The 13,121-nt window shown below is 40.4% G+C and overlaps 1 long non-coding RNA gene across 3 annotated transcripts in view; it reads right to left on the reverse strand.

Moving 5' to 3' along the window:
• LOC132028754 (uncharacterized) overlaps positions 1-13,121 on the reverse strand; it is an 89,200-nt gene that overhangs the window by 5,274 nt on the left and 70,805 nt on the right. For 2 of the 3 annotated variants that reach the window (XR_009407529.1, XR_009407530.1), the window contains exon 3: positions 6,297-6,354. This is a non-coding gene — a long non-coding RNA (uncharacterized LOC132028754). Of the gene's footprint in view, positions 1-5,873; positions 6,147-6,296; positions 6,355-13,121 lie in introns of those variants that run through there. The other variant, XR_009407528.1, reaches the window with a different exon arrangement.

The raw sequence follows: 13,121 nt of genomic DNA on the forward strand, positions 1-13,121 counted from the left end.
ATGAGGGCAGGATCTCAGGGCTTGAGAGCTCTCCTACTGCCTGCCTTCTTTAGTGATAAGCAGGGACTGCTGTGGTGTGACCTGAGAAATGATGAAAAACCTATACAGCTATGACTTACCTACATTAACAAACTTCATGTAAAAGCACACATATGTTTTACAAAGACAGCAAGAGAAATCCCTCTATGACATCCCCAAGTATACTCACTCAGATGAGGAAAGGTCATCCCCTTCCTTTTGAGGAGCAGCTTATAAAGTGGATCATGAAGATCAAAGAGCTTTCCATTTCAGGATCATGGCATTTCTTTGTGTAGATGAAACAACAAGAGAAGCACCAACAAGAACCGCATCTACCTGACGGAGGAGCTACATATATCCTTTTCCACAAACTTGAGCATTTGATCAGAGCAAAACTCTATGTTTACTGATGTGAGATCCAGAACATCCTTGTGGACTTACTCCCTCAGATGGGGGGCCTGAATTCTCCATCAAATAATCCTTTAGAGAGGCCCAGATTTCATAGGGAGATGGATGTTTTCGCCACATCAGCACTGAGAAGAGCTCCCTTCCACACGGGGAAACATAAGAACCCCCAGCTTCACCTATCCTCCCCGACAAAGATGACTATTTCTACTTCTCCAAAGACCTCAGGCCAGCACATGAGAATTCTCTTAACATCCATCCTTTCCTTATAGCTGAAGCTTATTTTTGGCAATACTACTCTTCCTACACAGAAGGCTGCCCCAGCTCCTCTCCAAAGCTAACCCCACAGGCACTCATCCCTAGGACTGTGCTTCATTCTGTTAGCTGCAACCCTGCCCACCTGACCTCCCGAAGCCTCCCTCCCCACCTTCATGAACCTTTCTTGCCAGCAGCACCTTCCTACTGATTTCCTAGCCTCTGGCCAACCCATTAGCCATGATACCTTTTTAATATCTTACCTCGCTTCTCCGCTTAAAAGAACCTTTGTGGATTCCCAAATTAAAAATGGGTCATATTCCCAAACTCCCTTATAAACTGGAAGTCAAACTTAAGCCTACATTCACTCCTCCAATTGGCCAATATTTAGTGAGCATGTAACATTCAAGACACCATGCTGTGTAGCCTACAAGAGTGCCTGAAGTCAAGTTCTTGTCAGAGGATGTTATAAAATTAGCTCTATGGTCTAAGCACAGACATTTATCTTCCATCCATTCAACCAATATTCACTGAGCATCTACTACGCACTAGACAGTGTCTTGGGCCCTGAGGGTATAATAGAAGACTCAGACCAGCTCTCAGAAGTTCACAGTCCACCAAGGGAAGCAACTTCTCATTCTGTCCCTACTGAGAAGAATCCTTAGGACTTTCCTGTCAAACTGCACAGTCCAGCCAAAATTTATCAGAAAAAAGGCAAGCCGTCAACATACAAGCAACAAAAGTGGAAAAAGAACTGCTTTCACTTTAAGTCTTTAATATATCCAATTCCTTTGATTTGCTTGTTTAAAATCTTGAAAACCACAATCTTATTTTTACTTTATCGTGTTCCTATCCAGACATCATATATTTGATTTAATTTAACCCCAGTAAAGGAAGAAGGCTATTACACCCTCTCCTATTAGCTACTTCCAAGCTACTGGTGGAAATGAATCCTATACTCTTGTTCCTGGAACTTAAAAACCTCAATGTCATATTAAACTCTATCCAAGGAAAAGCCACTTTCGGGGAGCTACAGATCTTCATGAAAAGTGATAAAGCCTTGTATTTAATACAGACATCTCAATCCTGTTTAATTCCTGAATACAATGATACTGGAAAGTCAACTCTCTCATTCATTTACTCAGCCTGGGAAAGTCTGAGGATGGCAATGCATTTACCATGTTTATCACACAAAGGCATGTGGTCACAGATCAAGTACAGATCAAGTACACACAACAGAAGAATGTTGACAAGGAGAGTGGCTGGTGTTTGTTGGCACCGATTACACAGGAAGAGCATCAGAGGTTAGGAAAGCTCACCACCATCCCCCTGTGAACCAACCAGGATTCAAACCCAGACCAGCAGGATTCCCGGTCAAATACTCTTCCCTCCCCCTCAGGATATACTGATATACTTCAGTGTCACCCAGGGCATGAATGAGAAACAAACACACGGATGATTCCAAATGGATTCTCTTCTCGTGTTTTATACATACACATCCCTTGAGAATACATCTCTATATTTCTGGTACCAAAGTAAGAAGAAGAGTGTTAATTCTCTAGGTAGTTAAAGGTCATTTTCTTCTGGATGACAGTTCCTAAACTGATCTGCTGGAGCATGTCAAAATGTGACCCTAGGAACATCATACCTGCATCAAATGTAAAAATTAACAATCATCAAAGAAGCAGAACATGTAGCTGGAAAGTTGTGTTTGGGTTCATATCCTGGCGGGGTAGTGGTGAATGTCTCCCTTGGCACATTTCAGAAGGAAGTGGAGCAGAAAGGTATACTGCAAAGACATCAAAATGGAGCCTCGGTCTCTAAGACATAAGGTCCCGATAACAAAGCAGCTATGTGTCTTTTCTTTTTCTTTCCAATTTTGAATATTTAAAAATAGTCCTCTAAACTGTAGACTGTGAACAAAAACTTTAAAAAGGAGGAAAAAAACCTCACTTTCATAACCTTCACAATCTATTGGAAAAAACTATATTTTACTTAATAAATTAGAGATCACCCCATTTTTTCAAGGATCTTCTAAAGCATCGATGCCCAATGGAAATATTATGTGAGCAGGTACGGCATTTAAATTTGTAGTAAAAACATTTAAAAAGAATAAATTAATTTTAATAATATATTTAAATCTATATATCCCAAATATTATCATTTCAACATATAATCAGTGTAAAAAGTATTAAAAATATTTTACATCCTTTTTTCCTAACACTAACACTTCAAAAATCTTCTATGTCCTTTGCAGTAATGCATATCTCAATTCAGGCACTAAGTTTTCATCAGAAATACCTGATCTGATAAAACCATATAAAATGTACAGCTGAAAAAATAGATCTAAATGCCCAAGTTGTCTCCATTTTTATTTTTTACTTTGTGACACAATGAGTTACCTTTATGAATACTCAAATGTTAACCCAGCTTTTCATTTTAAAGGCAAAATCCACTTAGTAATCATGTGATCATGTGTTGTCTTTTTCTATTCTTTTTTTTTTTAAAGATTTTATTTATTTGGGGCGCCTGGGTGGCTCAGTGGTTAAGCCTCTGTCTTCAGCCCAGGTAATGATCTCAGGGTCCAGGGATGGAGCCAGGAATCAGGTTCTCTGCTCAGCAGGGAGCCTGCTTCTCCCCACCCCCACCCCCACCCCACTCTCTCTGCCTGCCTCTCTGCCTACTTGGGATCTCTCTGTCAAATAAATAAAATCTTTAAAAAAAAAAAAAAAGAAAAAGAAAAGAAAAAATTTAGAACTGTTAGTTAATTCAGTTACTGGAAAACTTTTATGCATTTCTGAGACAATTTCATTGAAAATTTGGTACTGGGGGGAAAGATTCATTTACTCGTGAAAACCAAAGAAGACTAAAACTCCCAGTGCTTCAACCCTTCTGATGAGGGAGTCCCACATTGGAGGATAAGGTCACTCTCAACTTATTCAAGAAAAAGGTGATCCTTCCTGATCTAAATAAGTTAACTTGGATGGAGTCCCTCCCCACCCCACCCCCAAAAAGGCGGCTCAATAAGGCAAAGTTCAAACTCAAAAGAGATTTTAAAACCATGGACATTTTTTCAAGTCAGATTCCCTGCCTCCCTTCCTGTGTCCTGGTGAATTTATGAGCATATTTATTGAGATTCACTAGGTGCTAGTTCCATATGGCTCACTCTACACACAATACATCATTTAATCTCCCAGCAATCCCATGAGACAGGTGAGAGCCAGAGAGGGTGTTAATAACTTGTTCAAGGTCATACACCTAATTATAAGGTGTAGAGCTGGGACTCAAGCCCAGAAAGTCTGACCAGATTTTTTTTTTTTTTAAAGCCTGCCCAATAGAAGCCCCCTAATATCAAGTACACACCCTCAATTCACGCTTTTCAAAGATTTCTCACAATGTGCACAGAGCAGGCAGGCCCTAACAGAGCAGGTACGACCCCGCCACTCTACCAAGGAGGCAGAAGAGACAGCTGGCAGAGCAGTTCCTCCATCCCACACCCAGTGCACCTTCCGAGGTCCCTGATGTCAGGAAGACATGCACAAGGTACTTGTGGCTGCTCTAACGCTACACACATGGCATCTTTACCTCACTGAATCCTCCAAAGCATTCCAGGGAAAAGGGGTATTCACACATAAAAAGATGGACATTCCATCGGGTAAAGGAACATGCCTGAGGTCATCCAGCGAAATGGCACCATATCTGGAATCCCAAGCCAGGTCTGTGCCCAGCAGAGATGGACTCTCAGCCTTGAACCACCTCAAGGCAGGCTCTCCTCAGACTGTGGTGACTCTTTGTTCAAGAGCAACCTTTCAACAAGGTGGTATGATATGAGGAGTCTGATTTCTTCATAATTCACATGCTGTTATTTCAGAAAGGCCACTCCAGTGTCTGAGTTGGTTAAATTTCATTGCATTTGTATGGGATGAACTCACAATTTAAAAAGAGAGAGAGCGCGCGAGCTGTTTTATCTGGCTAAATCTTCGGAGAGGGGGATTTCAAGGATGAACAAGACTTAGCTCCTAAAGGCACTGGCAGAATGGAACTGGCTTCTCCCCAGAGCTGGATTAAACAGGCCAGCCTGGCAGCGATCCAGGGTGACAAACCCACAGTGGGGGACTAAATCATCATTGGAATACATGGGAAATATGGAGCCACTTAACTCAGGGGTTCACAGGCGACTCCTTACATAATGGACAAAATGGCAGTTGGACCTGTTTCCACTCAAACAGACAGTGCCTGGGAGTTGGAATAAACACACTCCTCACCAGCACAGATCTGTCTCTGCTGAGAATATTTTCCCTTGTAGATTTGTATGAGTGAAAACAGGCCTTACTACCAGCCCCAATGTCACCTGGCTAACAGGCATCTGAAAGTCTGGACCGGAACAATGCATGGCAGAGTGTTATTATTAACCAAATTTTAAACAGACGTATGAACACCTGGTTCAGAAGGTCACATTAGTAATAAATCCCTTATTTTCAACATACAGGAAAAGATATGTATTTTTATTAATAGTCTTTATTAATAGAAAATCAGTTTCACCTACTCCCAGTAAATAAATAATGGAACAGATATTTCAAGATTATCAGTTTGATAAGCTGCCAATGATTAACCTTCACAAGACACCCACCCATCTTGGGTCAACCCTGGCTTTCCCATGAAAAGGAACTTTGCTCAAATTATTTCATAACTCACAGGTGTTTACAGTTCCCATTAAAAAAAAAAACCCAAGCTTCCTAATCTAAGCCAAGCAATAGTAGCTATTAAGACAAGTTAATAACATTTCAGAAATCAATAGTTCAAATCATGATAGAAGGGCAATTTTGCCTTCCCCAGAATCTATAAGCTAAAAAGATCTCCATTCCACAGTTGAGATGGCATCTGTGAAAGTAATCTGTGAATTCATTGCATATGGCAGAACCTTCTGGACAGGATGTCAGTGGGTCCCACATTCGAACCACATACTGGCTCTGTTGGCCTGAGCTGTATCCTCAAGTTCATTACAAGGGCCTTGGGGGACTGAGTTGAAAACTGTCTGCCTTTTTAGAAGCAGAGATGGATCAAAGTCTTTTAAAACAATTATTTAATTGGTTTTCCTGAACGCATACTGTAGGAGATTACTCAAACCCTATTTGTTATTACTAACATTTTCCGAAAGTAACCTTTATAAATCAGAATTGACAGACTCAATCACACATCACTTATTAGTCAACTGTTTTCAACTTTTATTTAGGCAATTCCTCTACCTGAGCTGTCATCAAGTAATAAAACTGGGTAATATGAATTGGCCATCTTTACTTCTCCTTTCACAGAGAGATGGTAAAAATGGTGAAATGGTCCACAGAGAACTCAGAAGGAAAGACAACTCAGAGTCAGCTATGCCCATTATGAAGAGCTCGGAAATTTGCTTACAAATGGTCACAGAACCTTTACAGGGTCTTTTACAATCAATCATCTGAGAGGTATTTCTAAACAAAAACAAACAAACAAACTAGTGTTACCGGTCAAGATCTAAAAGTTTGAAATACCGTACCTTTTTCAAGAAGTAATTTGCTACCCCCCTGGAAAATGTATCCAAAGAACCGTTATAATGAAGGTATCTGATTTCTACTACTTACCTATTTTATCTGCAGAAATGCTGGGAAGTGTCAATGAACAACTTCAGAAAAATGCCACCTGAAAAAACAAATTGAAAAAAAACTTGGATTTTTTTGTTAAACATAAAGAAGACTTAGCATACAATTTTATGTCTCATTAAAATAGATACTGTTTCAAATATTGGCCCCCAGGCAGCCTATAGTTCAACTTGCATTAGAATATAGCCACCTGTTCGTGGGAACAGCCACAGGTTCCTAGGAACACTAATGTACTAAACATCGAATCCTAACCAGCAATGAACCAGAAAAAAATAAAAGAGCCGTGGGGAAGGTGCAGCCCATGAACACACCCCTTACTGCATCCTTTCCTTTTCCCTCACAAAGAGACCAACTTGAAAACACAATTTGTGTCTGTCAGGGCACTTTATAAACAGTCTCAAAAGGCTCAAATACTCCTGAAACAAATTAGGAATGACATATTTCATTGTGAATGCGGAAACTACCCTGGCAGTACTCTATATCCTTTTCAGTAACTTTGCTAACATTTTTTGGGGGGGGGGGGGGGCTAACTTTCTTTAAAGCTAAACTCACAAGGATGCCCAAGTCTGGAGATAGGGGAAAGTGGTCATTACAACTCTAACACAGTAAACAAAGGAATCAAGAAATAAGAATCTATTAATGATTAGTTTACTCAGAAATGAAAAATTCCTTTTGGTGTTCTCAAAGTCTTCTGGTAATCTTATAAAATTTTAAGCCTAGTAATATGTTCAGAAATCAAGTACTCTTTTTGGTATTCTTAAAGTTTTCTGGTAATCTTGGAAAATTATAAGCCTATTAATATAAGCCTACTTATATTAGTAAGCTAATTAGTATTAATATGTTCAAAACAAAGAATCCCAAAATGTCCATTCAGCACTGCTTTGAAATATTAAACATAAATGGAACAATTTTTTTAAAATTTATTTTATTTATTTGTCAGAGAGAGAGAGAGTGAGAGCGAGCACAGGCAGACAGAGTGGCAGGCAGAGTAGGAGGGAGAAGCAGGCTCCCTGCGGAGCAAGGAGCCCAATGTGGGACTTGACCCCAGGATGCTGGGATCATGACCTGAGCCCAAGGCAGCTGCTTAACCAACTGAGCCACCCAGGAGTCCCAAATGGAACAAATTTCTTTTTTTTTTTTTTTTTAAAGATTTTTTTTTATTTTTTCACAGAGAGAGATCACAAGTAGACAGAGAGGCAGAGAGGCAGGCAGAGAGAGAGAGAGAGGGAAGCAGGCTCCCTGCTGAGCAGAGAACCCGATGTGGGACTCGATCCCAGGACCCCGAGATCATGACCTGAGCTGAAGGCAGCGGCTTAACCCACTGAGCCACCCAGGCACCCCGAACAAATTTCTAATACAAAATATCACAGTTACTATTTGGTGGAACTATACTATATATCAGCATAGTGTGGTATCAGATTATAACCTTTCCAGATACACAGAATGTCCATTGATAATTGGGGAAACTAATGTTGAAAGAAGGAGAACATTTCCCCAGCATCACAGAGACCCAGGGTTTCTAAACAGCAATCTTTTCATTCTGTCATGTGGCCCCTTGCAAACACTTTCTACTCTACACCTGCTAGTCTACTCAGTACTTCTCCAAACAGAATCCTGACTTCCTTAACACGAAAGCTCTGGAAAACAAATCAAGTAGCAGATAAAATTAATGTGTGCTTTTTGTATTAATAAAAGTAATTAAAAGTAATTTCTTCGTTTAAAAATGGTAGCCCAATCATGCTATTGGACTATATGTAACACTGCATATAAATAAAAATGTAGAAAGAAGGCATTTGGCATTCAAGAAGTAGTAAATACACTACTAGGTAACTCCAGGTAAGACAGATGAAACAAAATATTTGACAGCCTCAATTCTACTGATAAGCAGAAAAACAGGAAAAGCCTACGTGCCCATTTTCTCTTAACGACTTCCAAATATCCCATCAAATTTTGTAATGAAAGTCTATAATATCAAGCCACAAATATCCATACTCATATCCAAGTAATAGTGTAATAGCAGCAGCATCAGTGTTAATCTAAACTGGACCTGAGTTTGAAAAGCCAGTATGGGGCCCAAAGGCTCCTCTATCTAAAGACATCATTTTAGTTCAGTAACAAAGTTAAAGATACTGAACAATAGTCACTGGGTTTCACTTTATAAAAAATAAATACACAAAAGAATTCTGAATTCATAAGGTTCTTTGTTATAATAGCTTAGGAGAGTTAAGATTTTTTTAAATGGTTCTTTCTAAGTTAATTACCAGTTAAATTCCAAGCATTTCCCACAATTTAATTTTACCCCTTTAGGAAAAGTCACAGGAAGTCACGATCAGTATTTTTATCTGAAAAACTGCCTTTGTGAAATAAACCACTAGGATTATCACAAATGGGTCTGTTGTGGTGGAGCTCTTGATCAACATTTCATTACCTTTAAAAGCTGAATGGGTCACAAAAACACTGACTTAGCATACCTCAAAATCAAAGATAACATTTAAAAAAATTTTTGTCACATACAACATAAGCATAGTTCTGGACAGTTAAGAGCTCCAACCTCTAACAGTAATAGACAAGGCAAGGGTCATATCCTGATTCCCACCTCAAGCTTTCCAAACTCACGCTGCCAGTAAAAGGCACTTCCTAGAATAAATAAATTTGGTCTGAAGCTCTGAAGACAAAAGGCATTTTGGGAAGAAGTTTTCAGTATCATGAGCACTGACAACATAGACCTATTTTGTGAAACTACCAAAATGATCAGAAAGATAATACATGGTAATAGGGCATTAGTTATTTTTATATATATATAGTTTTAAAAAGTCATTGCAAACTTTCAGTAGACTAAAACTATATTAAGTCATAGAGCCTTCAAATTTCACAAAAAATAATTACTGTTAGGCATTAACTATCAGGCACTGATCAATGTACTTGATGGGAATTAACTCACTTCTCCCAGAATGCGGAAGTAGGTACTAACATTATTTCACTTGAGAGATGAAGAAACAGGCACAGAGAAGTCTCTCAAAGTTACATGGCTTGTAAGAAGTGAAGATTTAAGTCCATATACATGACCACATTTAATCCTAAACAACTCTATTAACAGAGGCAGGGCAAAAAAAAAAAAAAAAAAAAATTAACCCCATTTTGAATCTGAGAGAAAATGAAATTCTCAAGAGTAGAGACAGATATCCCCCCCCCCAAATCACACTGCCCACCAGCAACACGGGCAAGAAGAGAACCCAGGGCATCAAACTCAGGCATCAGGGCTGTGGTGGTGTTTGTTTGTTTTGTTTTGTTTTTTGCTTGTTTTGTTTTAAATTCTGTTAATTAACATGTAACTCTATGAGGCGAGTGTATCCTGCCCTTAATCTCTGAGAAGATGCTTCAGGATCCTCAGGGGCTGCGGGGACTCTAGGAACATCTAGCACAGTGCACACAGGAATATCACCATTCCGCCATTTCACCAGTTTCCCTTCCTCTAGGTGCAGTTATGTTTTTCACTTACTGGTTAACAAACACAGAGCAGCATATAAGAATCAGAAATAGATGGCTTTATTATTTATCATTCTTTCATCTTCATTTTTATAGATCAGTAGTCTGCTTAGCTACTTACATGAATTATAACCTAATAAACGCAGGCGCGTACTCAGCAAGTACCCTAAATGAAATCAAAACCGCTGTTATTTTTGCACATTAAGGAGTTAAAAGTCTACTTCCCATTCATCTCCATTCGGGTTGCATGCCCTTCGGCTGCACTTCCGGAGATCTGGGACCAGAAGAGAAACAATGGTGCCTTTAGTGTCCGAGCGCAGCCCCACGTGACAGGCACCAGCTCTTATTTACTGAACTGAACTGCCAAAAACAGGAAGCTGTGTTGTAAAATCCCTCTCTCACTTACAAATTTCTATGACTTGAAATGTGCTGATTTGAACTATTTCATGTTAACTCTAAAACTAGAACCAAGAAGTGTAACTAGTTTGGGAAGTTATAAGGATAAATCCCAGGTCAATTGAAAAAAGAATGTCATAGTAAACAGAGTGGCCTCACAGAGGTCCAGGTCGCCGAGGGTGGGGTGCAGGGCCAGGGCGTAAGGTAAGAAGCAGCGGCTCATGATCACAGAAGCCAAAGAAGGGTGAAAGTCTCGACTGCTGTCCTATAACAGAGAGTCTCGTTCCATGCACCCTGGGATAGCTGACTACACCCATCCTCGGTGAGATTGTGAATTCCCAGGGTGCTGTTAAATGACGCTTTAGGATTCGGTTTCTCCTCTGACCCACATATTGAGCAGAAGGCGGTTGGAGTGGGGGTGGAGGGCAGAAGTTCTACTTTACAGACTAGGAATCTGAACCAGTTAAGGTAAATCACGCAGTCAGTAAATGGTAGATCTTTGCAACAACCAAGACGTGTTTTTCAGCCATCGTACCTATTCATCAAGGACAAGGGCAAGGATGGGTCCCAAAGACTTGAAGCATGAAAATGAAACCAAAGGAGATGAGCTAAAAGCAAAACATAGTAAGAGCCCTATTACTCATATACCACTCTACTTCTACCTAAGAAGTACTCTGTATTTTTAGTGGACAACTCTCTGGATTCTGTTTACTTTGTTGACTAAAGGAACAGTTGTTGAAATCCTACTTCACTATGCTTTGCTGATACAATATATGCTTGTATATGGTTCATAATTTAAGGGGAGCTGGTAGCAGCAGAAGAGACAAAAAGAGCAGTGCCCCATTTCTGCATCCAAAGCTTAAGATATTGCTCGAACACTAGGCTGAGAGTTGTTTTTTTTCCCCCCAAGTCAGTGAAATGTACAGTCTCTTCTGACAACAGGTCCAAGAGAACCTCACAGGAGGGTCTGACAATAGAGTTTAAAAGACTGCTGAACCTTGCAAGATTTTTTAAAGAAAGACATGAGAGTGTCAAATTTCACAAACTTGTCTGCAAGCAGAGGGAGTGGCAGGTTGCCAAAGGCTGAGCTGTGTTAACTCATGTGAAATGCTGGGAACTTGAACCTCTACAATGTCCTCCCTGCCACTCAGCCACACAATGAATGACTGAAGGTCAAGGTTCCAAGAGACCTCACAGTCTATAAGCCAAATATTGTCTATCGCAAAAACTTCCTTTTACTCTTAAGGAAGGAGAAACTACTTGAGTCAAAAATCACATCAACATGATGCTGTTAAAGGGTGAGTTATTAAATAATCTGAGAACAACAGAGTAACCTACCCATGTGCCGGCAATAAGTCAGATTCAATTATACTGCCTTTTAAACATATCAGGTTTGTGTGCCGTGTTCATTCATGTGACTATTCGCCTTTCCCCAACATTTAGTTACAAATATCCTGGACCAGAAACTCCTCGAGACTAAAACTATTTCTAGCTTACTCCCTTACCTATCTCCTGTATTTTGCACAGTACATGGCACACATTTTGTAAATATTTACTGAATGGATGATTTCCTACAGATAGAAAAGGCAGGATGGGGGGAGAGAGAAATATGAGGTAGACAGGATGGAGAAGAATCGTCCAGCAAAGATGACAGCTGGAATTCCAGCAGGAGAAAGCACAAGAGGCAAAGGATGAGTCAGCAGGCCTGGAAGGAGCATGGGAGTGGTGGTTACCCTGTCCACACAGGGGGAGTCCTCAAGTGAGTGTGTTTCAAAATACCAGTCAGTGTCTGGACCAACCTCCATGACATCCTTGAAACACAGGTGGTAGAAGAGGCAACAGGGGCAAGTATATATAATTAAAGAGCTCTTTTGGTAATCCTGGAAAATGCTCCTTAGGATAACAGCTACTCTTAATATTCTTGGTCTTTTTTTTTTTTTTAAACCTTGACTATAGCTATGTGGTCATTCTGCGATACAGAAACAGTTGTGAATATTATTGGGTGCCGGTAATGAGGAAACCTCATCAAATACCCCAAGCACGTGTTCAGGAATAAGTCATTTAAGCTGGACAGACACAGGTCGCTACAGGCAGACAGATGAGTGCAGCCCCCTCGGAGCGTGCGCCAAAGCTAACCAGGGGGCCATGCAGGTAGCTTGGACCAGAAATGTTGACAAGCCCTTCCTCTCTGACACTTCTTAGCAGTTTGCCTTCCAAATCTCGGCATCAACTTAGTAACAGACCAATGTTTCTGAAGAACAGATGCCAAGATTAAAACTAGAAAAAAAAAAATGAAGGCTACACAGTAAAAACCTTTCCAAAGAGGGTAAAATGGACACACTCCACACTCAGGAAAAAGCATACAGATGGCAAGTAGAAATGCTGCTCCCAGGCCAGCTATGAGTTATAACCCCCTTGTCGTCCAAGAACAAGCCCGTGCGTGGTCTGTGGAAAGACCCAAAGATCCTTGTAGAGCGTCACCTTCACACAGGTGAAGTTCACTGAGGGGACACGGCCGTTACAACATCAGAACAAGCTAACTCACCATTCTGGAAATGTCTTCTTTAAAGATGTGCAATGTCCTAAAAATGAAGGAAAGAATTCTGAGAGTCCCTGCAACCAAGCAAGGATGATTCTAATGGTGAAAGACAGTTGGCTCTGGGAGCCCTGGCTCCCCTATCTAAAATATTTACCCTTATCATTACCTTGCATATGCAAAAAAACATTTCTCTGTCCAATAATTTATCCTCCCCTAGTCAAAAATTATCTGTTGGGCACCTATTCCCCGCCAGGCACCAGGGAGACCAAAACAAACAAGGCATTATTTGCTACGCCCAAGGAAGTACTGTCTCCCCTACGCTGCACAGCAGTCCTCTGCCCTGGTGCCTCCTGGGACTGCTACTGCATGAGGGGTCTAGTGGCCAT

This window comes from Mustela nigripes, chromosome 12 (genome assembly GCF_022355385.1).
Source record: "Mustela nigripes isolate SB6536 chromosome 12, MUSNIG.SB6536, whole genome shotgun sequence".
Lineage (NCBI taxonomy): Eukaryota > Metazoa > Chordata > Mammalia > Carnivora > Mustelidae > Mustela > Mustela nigripes.